The 9004-nt window shown below is 37.6% G+C and overlaps 1 pseudogene; it reads right to left on the bottom strand.

Moving 5' to 3' along the window:
* Positions 1–3034: 3034 nt before the first annotated feature.
* LOC141271430 (uncharacterized) lies at positions 3035–7041 on the bottom strand (annotated as a pseudogene).
* Between the last annotated feature and the right edge of the window lie 1963 nt (positions 7042–9004).

The following is a 9004-nucleotide window of genomic DNA, read 5'->3' as shown; positions in this document are numbered from 1 at the left end:
CATAGTCATAGGACTATTTCGAGGGAAGGAAGATTTATGCCATAAAAAGCATTTATGATGAACATATGGTGAAGGTGAAAGAAGCAGAGCTAAGAAATTAGTCAGAACTGTAGTCTACAACTGTCTTCAAAATAGACACTAAGGAAAGTTATTGCAGACAGTAGATGACCCCCTGCTATAGCCGTCTTGAAAGGATTTTTTCTGTGTTCTAAAAATAGGTGGGAAAATAAAAAATAAAACTTTCCAACATACTCACTAGCTGTATTTTACCCCATCACTTGTGTCCACTTCTTTTTCCTACTTTTTATAGCATAATGTCTAACCATGAGTCAGTGAGTCTACACTCCAGTAATATATATGGTGAAAGTCAAGAGGCTCCAATGTCCGCTAAATTGTGGGACATCTATAGCAAGATTATCAGGTTTCACTAAATGTTATCTAATGTCTCCACAACTTCCTTATGTATTGTCTCATTCTTCTAATTTTGTGCGTTTTTTCCCTCTCTGTCATATTTCTATCATCTATTGAAGTTATATATCCATCCATCCATCTATCATGCCATATGTCATTTTTCTATTTTTTTATGCTTTCTCATTCTAAATTATTATTTTTTTACCTTTTCTTTCTTTCTTACTTTCCTTTTTTCTCTTTCTTTCTCATTACCCTTCATTCGCTCATTTCTATTTTTCCTTTTTTCCCTACTTTCTTTTTTCTTTCTTTTTCCATTTTTTTCATCTATTCTTTCTTTTTGCTTTTCTCACAATCCTTCTGTCCTTCTCTATCTTTTTTCTCTCTCCTTTATTTCTTTTCTTTTGTTGCTTGCTTTTCTTTTTTTCTTTCTGGTTTACTATTCTGTCTTTTTATTTTTTTTTCAATCTTTTTGATTTACTATTCTCTTTTTTTTCTTTCTTTTATTATTTTTTTTCTCTTTCTTCTCTTTTTTCTCTTTTTTTATTTATTTTTTCCTCTTTTATTTTTCTCTCATTTCTTTTTCTTTCTAATTTTTCAATCTTTTTTATCTTTATTTCCTTTATTCTTTAATTTTCTCACTTTTTCTTTTCTTTCACTCCTTTCACTCTCCATCTCTCTGTATTTCACTCTGTATCTTTTTTCACTATCCCTCTTTATTTATTTTTCTTTTTTTGTTTACTGCTTCTTTTTTCCTCTCTCTTTCCCTCCTTTTTTTCTTTGTTTCGTCCTTTCTCTCTTTTGTTTCCTTTCCTTCTATTTAATTCTTCTTACCTTCATGTATTTTTTCTCCTATTCTTTCTTTTTTTCCTTAATTAATTCTATAATTATTTTCTTTTATCTTTCTTTCACTCTCCTTACTTTCTTTCACTCATTTTTTTTCTTTCACTATTTATCTTTTTTCTTTTCCTTTCTCTTGTTTTCTCTCCCTCCTATTTTCTTTCTTCCCTTTTCTTTTTCCATTTTTCATTTTCTTTTTTCACACTTTCTTTCCTTCTTTGTTTCATTCCACCTTTGTTTCTTTCCCTTTTTCAGTACCTTTCTTTTTTCTTTCATTTTTTCATTTTTTTCATTCCTCTTGCTCTCCCTCTTTTCTTTTTTTTTTCTGTTCATTTCTTTCTTACTTTTTTCTTTCTTTCTCTCTCACTTCTATTCTTTTTTTCCTCATTTTCTTTCTTTCTCTTTCTTTCTACTTTCTTTCATTATTATCTTTCTTTTTTTCTTTCATTCTCTACCATCTCTTTTTCATTTTTTTCTCTCTCCTTCTCTCCCTCCCTGTTTTCTTTTATTTCTTCCTTCTTTTTTTTCTTGTTTATATTCTTTTTTACTCTTATTCATTCTTTCCTTCTTTATTTCTATTCTACATTCTTATTCTTTCTTTCTCTTTTTCTTTCTTTCCTCCTTTCTTCTTCATTCCTTCTTTACTCTCTCTTCCTCTTTTGTATTTTCCTTCTTTCTATTAATTTTGTTCTTTTTTTCTTCTTTTCCTCTTTTTCTTTAACCATTTTATGTCTTTCTTTTGTTCATTTCTTTCTTTCTTTTTTCTATTTCCCGCTTTCTTTCTCTCTCAGTCTTTCAATCTCTCCTTTTTTCTCTCTCTCTTTTTTCCTTCCTTGCTTCCTTCCTTCCTTCATCCCTTCCTTTTTATGTTTTTCTTCCTTCCTTTCTTTTTTAAATTTTTACTCTTCTCTTTCTATTTTTCTTTCTATATTTCTTTTTTTTCCTTTCTCTCTTTTTTACACAGTATCAACAGCAATTTCCCATTTGAGATCCTTTATTCCATTAGAAGATGAGGAAGATCAGACTTTTTATACACACAATTAGCTCAGCGAGTGACATCACCATTTCCTTGGGCAGTTTTACCTTTCTAATGACAATGTGGAAAAGACAGAGTTAAAAGGTTAATTAAATGAAGACACAACCTTGAAGAGGGGCGCATCTGTAATAAGCAGCATTTGTCCTAGTTAATTCTATTTTATTGCTAACATATCCAGCCGGCTTATTCTAGAACGTACACTACTATACAGGTTTCCTATATAATAAGAAATAACAGCTGGCCAGAAAAAATAAAAATTCCTAATGACTAGAAGTCCTTCAGTTGTCCTCTAATGTCTGGTTCTTCAAAATGAACATCTTTATCTATCTCTGAGAGATTTAGGCAAAACTAATATGGGCACCTTTTAATCTCTGTTGGCCAGACTGCCTCATTAACCCTTTAAGGACTGGGCAATTTTTATACTTGCTCTCGTTTTTCCAAGAGGCATACGTTGTTTATTCTTCCATCAACATAGCCGTACGAGGGCTTGCTTCTTGCAGGACAGCTTGTAGCTCTGAATTACACCATTCACTTTAACATTCAATGTGCTGGAAAATGAAAAAAAATCCAAGTATGGCGAAATTGTGAGAAAAAATTAAAACTTGCTTTGGTTTTATGCTATTTAATAGGAGAAAAATAATTCAGAAATTTGTAAATAAAAAATAATTTTGGTTTATGTCGTCACTTTCCGAAACTTTTAAGGTTTTTATTTTTCCATCGATGGAGCTGTGTGAGGCTTTGCTTTTTTTGTCAACCAGGCAGTTTTATTGATACTAATTTAGGGTAGATAAGATGTTTCCAACCTTCTTTATTTGATTTTTTTAGGAAGTTGTGAAGATAGTGCTGTTTTGACTTTTTTCCCTCATTATGATACTTTCTGATTGGGTTAGTTAAATTTATATTTTGACTAGCTGCACTCTCCGGCTTTGCCCGGGTTAATAACTGCTGTTAGCAAAATAGAATGTGTTAACAAAAATGTATTCTCCACACAAAAACCACAAAACAAATAGATAGAAATGTAATTATTAAAAGGCAAAAACTAAGCTAATAGAAGCATTTCACAACATGTATTTCAACACCAGAGATATTCCACACAGAATTAACTAAATTGGTCAAGTAATATGAAGTAATCTTTTACTCCTTATTACAGAGCCTTTTGATAAACGACATTCTTAGTTCTTCCTTCAGGTGCAAACACGAACAGATTTTTGGCTGTTCCAACTCTTGAACAGGCCACATAAAGTTGACCATAAGAAAAGCATGGAGATTGTAAATCGATTCCAACTATTTTCAAGGACTGTCCCTAAGCCTTGTTGATGGACATAGCAAATGCCAGTCGAACAGGAAACTGGAGGCGTTTAAAATCAAAAGGCAAATCAGATGGAATGGGAGGAATTGTTGGAATGAAAACATCTTCTCCTGTGGCACATCCTGTCAAAATGGTTGACTCAATTACATGTGGAAACAGGTTCTTAATCAAGAGTCTTGTTCCATTGCTCAGCTTTGGTGGATCCAAATTTCTCAATAGCAGAATAGGTGCTCCAGGTTTTAGAAAGAGGTTGTGAGGAGGAAGTCCTTGTGGCTCCAAGGATTTGAGGAACTCAGTTGGATAAAATAATGCTTGAGCAGGGTCTATTACTGTATCCACTGACTTGTAGGTTGTGCACACACCTGGAAGGAGATTTAGAATTTGAAGATTGATCTTGTTGACACTGTCATTTTTGGGAGCTAAAATAGCCCTTTCACACAGCCAGCCAGAATTTTTGAAATGGAGTTGAATGTTTGGAAAAACCTTTGCTTTCAACTCCTCAATGGAAGTCACAATGCAACAAAAGTTGCTTGGGAAGGTGATCTGTCCAGTGATTGAGTTTACTGGTGCCTTGTCATCTCCAATAGTCAACAGCTGGCTCGAAAACAGTCCAGCAGGAACATCGCCTGTCATGTAGAACCTCATGTTTGTGTTCAGTGGCATTTTCTTTACTTTTCTCCAAAGGTATGATGCTTTTGAGACAGGCATTCAGTTTGTCTGCAGGGGTTGATCTTGGAATAACAGGTAGCATTTGGTGGAAGTCACCTGTCAAAACAACAACTACTCCTCCCATGATATATTTGTTGCTATGCAGGTCTTGCAGCAGTCTGTCCACTGCTTCCAGAGCCCTTTTGTGTGACATGATGCATTCATCCCAAATGATGGCACTGCATTTTTGAAGCAATTTGGCCAGTCCTGATCCCTTGGCAATATTACACACGGGGCTGTCACTATGAGACAGGTTACGTGGTAGTTTGAATGTCGAATGTGCTGTCCTGCCACATTTTAAAAGCGTAGCTGCAATTCCAGAAGATGCCACTGCAATTGCAATCTTTTTTTGTTGTCGAAATTTTGCCAGGAGCAAGTTGATTACAAATGTCTTTCCTGTTCCACCTGGAGCATCAAGGAAGACAATCCTACCTTTGTTGGTTTCACTGAAACTTAAAATGTAGTTATAGGCGTCCCTTTGATCTGGTACCAATATTGGCTCGTTCTGAGACACAAATGCTGTCAGTTCATCAATATTGTAGTTTGTTTCTAGTAAAATCTCCCTACACATTTGGATGCCTTCAGGATTTCTTATTGGAGCAGGCAAACCAAGCAACTGTAAGGCTTTTCCTGACATTGCTATGCACTGATCTTCAAGGAGCATTAAAGTTTCATTGAACATTTCCTCAGTGAAGTTGATGAGCTGCTGATGTTTTTCCCTTATAATCTGCACGAGGATGTCCTCACTGAGATCAGTTTTGTACTTTGTCCAAATCTCAAGAGGATTTGAAATGCTACAGGTTGTTAGAATAATAGCAAAGAGGTGTCTTAGTCGCTTTGAGGTTTGTGTGGCTGCTGCTTCACTGAGGGTCATGTCACAGTGTCCATCATTTTCCAAAAGTCCTTTTCTTTGGCAAGCTTCCCTGAATGTTTCACACACATGGCCTCCGACCGTCTTCAGGTCAGAAAATGATGTAGGGCCTTTGACAACATGAAGTAACATCCGCAGGTAGAAGCACTCAGCATTTGACGGATGAACAGTGTAGACGCGACCAAGAGTATCAGTTGCTTTCACCCCTGGATAGCCTTCAATATCAAGCCCCCGTTTCCTCCGTTCCAGTGTTTTTCTGGAGGCATTCCAAGTGTAGTTCTTTGGTAAATCACAGTAGAGAATTGTTTTTGCAAAAGGGTCTTGTTGACACAGCTCAAAAAATGTAAAGAGGGTGGTCTTAGGTGGTGTTAGGATCTGCTGCTGCAAGTTTGCTGGGTTAATGTAAATTCTCTGTCCATTTTCCAAGTGCACACTCAGATGCACAACTGGTGGGTAGCGCTCATGAATGGAGAATCCTAGTATTCTCCAAACAGCTTCATTGCTGCTTATGTACCTGCCCATCTGGAATGCCTCCACTTCATCAATAATAGGTCCATTTTTCTGGAGTTCAAAAACTGCTTGATCACTTCCTTTGTGGACATATTTGCAGATATACTTGATTGATTTCACAGAGTGGCAAGATTCGACATTTATGTGGGCCTGGAAGATTTTTGAGAGCAAAGGGTTGTAAGGCACTACCCACCTGTTGTCAATTTCTATCTCTTGGAGTGATGATCCAACACGCATTTTGAGCTTTGCTATGAAACCACCATCCCCTGGCTTTCTTCTTCGGTAGACTGGATATCCATCTTGTCCTGTTTGGGTTTCTTGGACCAGGGATCGTGGGTAAAGCTTTGAACACTTGCCATCAATCATACAGGGAGAATTTTTGTTCAGACTCCCACACGAACCATGGATCATGTTTTTTGCAATGGTGTCAAACAGCAATGGGTCAATCTGAGGGTCTGGCAATTCGGCACTGATGATACTGTCAATTTTGGTAGGCTTCAGCCAAATCAAGAAGAGGGCGTGAGGAAGGCCTCTTTTTTGCCATTCAACTGAATACATCCAGCACTGCGTCTCACCATAAATATGTGATTTTGTGATGAGATTAGTCATTTTTGAAAGTTTCTGTTTGAAAACCCGAGCAATAAGGTCATGGCGATTCACTGTTTTTTGGCCTAGCAACAGGTGCCCTCCAATTTCCTCCCAGGCAGGATTGCAAGTAAAGGTGATGAAAAGATCTGGACGGCCATACTTTCTCACATAAGTCATTGCATCCTGTGTGTATTCATGCATGTGTTGTGGGCTTCCAGTGACAGTTGATGGAAGAATAACCATTTTCCCCAACTCTTTTGGATCAGCATCATTTGCAACAGCATCTCTAAGGTGAATATATTCCTCTGCCCTGAGCTTCTTTTGATTTAGTCAAATATATAATAGACGTTCACTCTCAATCTTTGCATACATGTCAACAATAAATTGGTGGAAGAGGTGTTTGCATTTCAAGATGTAATTTTCCTCTGCAAATCTTGTCATGATCCTATATGCATAGAAGTCCATGGCAGACACTTTTTTTCCTGAAGGGTTGCCTCTTGTAGGATCTGTCTGATGTATTCCAAAGTGATAGCCATCCTGTCCCTGCCAAAAGATGATTGGATATTGCAGAGTATCATAGGACCTGTGAGTTTCTGCTATTCGTTGCAAACTATTGTTCCTTTTCTGAAGCACAATGTCACGGCTTTGAAAATCATTACCTACAATTAAGATGGCTACCTCATCAAATGTGGGAGCATTGAAACGTCGCTGATGTTCACTTTGTGGTGTTTTGTCAGCTCGAATGACAACCTTGTAATCGTCATTTGGCATGCATTCAAGTGCAGTCTTGAAAAGTTGAACATATAGATTGTTGGAGAGAAGGAACTGCTGCAAAATAGTGACAATATCAAGGCGAGTGTTAGGAATTAAAGAGCATCTCCACTGAGCCTCTGCTTCTGCATTTCCCATAAAGAAAAGTTGAAGAAATTGAGGTTCTTCTCCTTGTAATGGAAGCAGTGAGCCAATTGAGTGGTAAAACTGTCCTTGAACTTTAAATGTCGGCATAAATCCTGTTGTAAACATTTCTTTTGTTGCACCAAATTATGTCATTTGGAAGCAGGAGTTGTGCTTCCTAATGTTGTCCAATAAATGCATTGATATTATACTGGTACCTGTCATCAGAGACTTTAGGGGATCTAGTGGTGACAGGAGAGGTGGAAGTTTTATCTTGCCATTTGCACAGCATAAACTTGGCGGTTCATCTTTCCATTTCAGGGCACTGCAGTACATGCAGACCACATCCATTTTTCCTATCTGAACTTTAGGATTACCCTGATAGCTTATGTCTGACTGGTAACAAAAGGCAGCATGTTTCAAATTTCCAACCATTTCCTGTGCCCTGGTGGAAGAAATAGCAATTCTCTTAGTGGCAAGTCGGCCTTCTCTCTGCTGAGATGACTCATTGGCCCCTGAGGAAGCAGCTCTTCTTCTCTTATCTGCAAGCCTCGCTTCCCTCTCCTCAGAAAGTTCATTGGCTCTTGAGGAAGCAGTTCTTGTTCTCTTGTCTGCAAGCCTCACTTCCCTCTCCTCAGAAAGTTCATTGGCCGTTGAGGAAGCAGCTCTTGTTTTCATGTCTGCAAGCCTCGCTTCCCTCTCCTCAGAAAGTTCATTGGCCCTTGAGGAAGCAGCTCTTGTTCTCTTGTCTGCAAGCCTCGCTTCCCTCTGCTCAGAAAGTTCATTGGCTCTTGAGGAAGAAGCTGCTGTTCTCATGTGTGTCAGCCTTGTTTCTCGGTCTTCACATTTTTCATTGGCCCATGAAATTCCTTTTCTTATGAGGCATTATTGTGGTAAAAATAGTCTGTAACTGGCAGTTTCTATATCCTCTCACATAGAAGTAATGTGACTGACATCAGCCTTTCCACCAACACACCCTAACTGACATCTTATTACCTTACACAAGCTTTGTTATACTGAGAATGTCCTTTGTTGCCTATATTAACCAATCACAGCTCAGTTTAATTAACTGGAGCAAATTAGAAGTTGAGCTGTGATTGGTTGCTATTGGCAGCCTGATAAATCTTTGTGAGATTTTTTTCCCCATTATGTAGATAGGGGCAAAATTGTTTGGTGAATTCTTGCCCCGGGTGCCAGAAAGCCTAGATACACCCCTGACTGTATGTGTTTTTCACAGACCCATAAACTTGAACTGGCCATTGTTATCTGTGCTACCAGATAAAAAATGGACATGTCTCCTTGTGTTTTTCCTGGACACTTGGATTATAATAAGTACATGTGGTATCCATGAAAAAAAAACAAATACCACACATGTGAAGGAGGCCTAAGGAAATTATAAAAGAAGGACTCGATTTTTCTGATAATTAGGACATTGCTGCATAAAAACGCCTTGTTGTACTAAGTCTTAATATACAGTATATGGTATCCATGAAAGTCTATGGGCCTTACTGCAACTCCATTGATCTCCAGATGAGTTTTTTCTTTCAGATGTGCTCTATTATAAACTGTATCATTTGCATATTTTTCTCTGAAAAACATTAACTCCAGGCACCACATGAAGTGCCGATGTCTCCACATGGTCCAGCTATCTTAAGACAAGTTTTAATCTGAAAAAACTTCTTAGGTTAAGTGCACATTGAGCATTTTTGATACATTTTCGAGGTGTTTTTTCCAAGCAGAAATGCACCAAAAATGCTAGTAAGTCCATCTGCCAGCTAATGCAATGACAATCCTGATGTGCTGTGGACATGATGCGGAATTTCCTGCTCAGGATTGTCAT

The sequence above is a fragment of the Phyllobates terribilis genome, unplaced genomic scaffold (assembly GCF_046119375.1).
Source record: "Phyllobates terribilis strain yellow unplaced genomic scaffold, ASM4611937v1 Scaffold_1__5_contigs__length_1240528914, whole genome shotgun sequence".
NCBI classification, from domain to species: Eukaryota; Metazoa; Chordata; class Amphibia; order Anura; family Dendrobatidae; genus Phyllobates; species Phyllobates terribilis.
The sequence above is the reverse complement of the archived record's forward strand: the minus strand, read 5'-3'. Positions and strand labels throughout refer to the sequence as shown.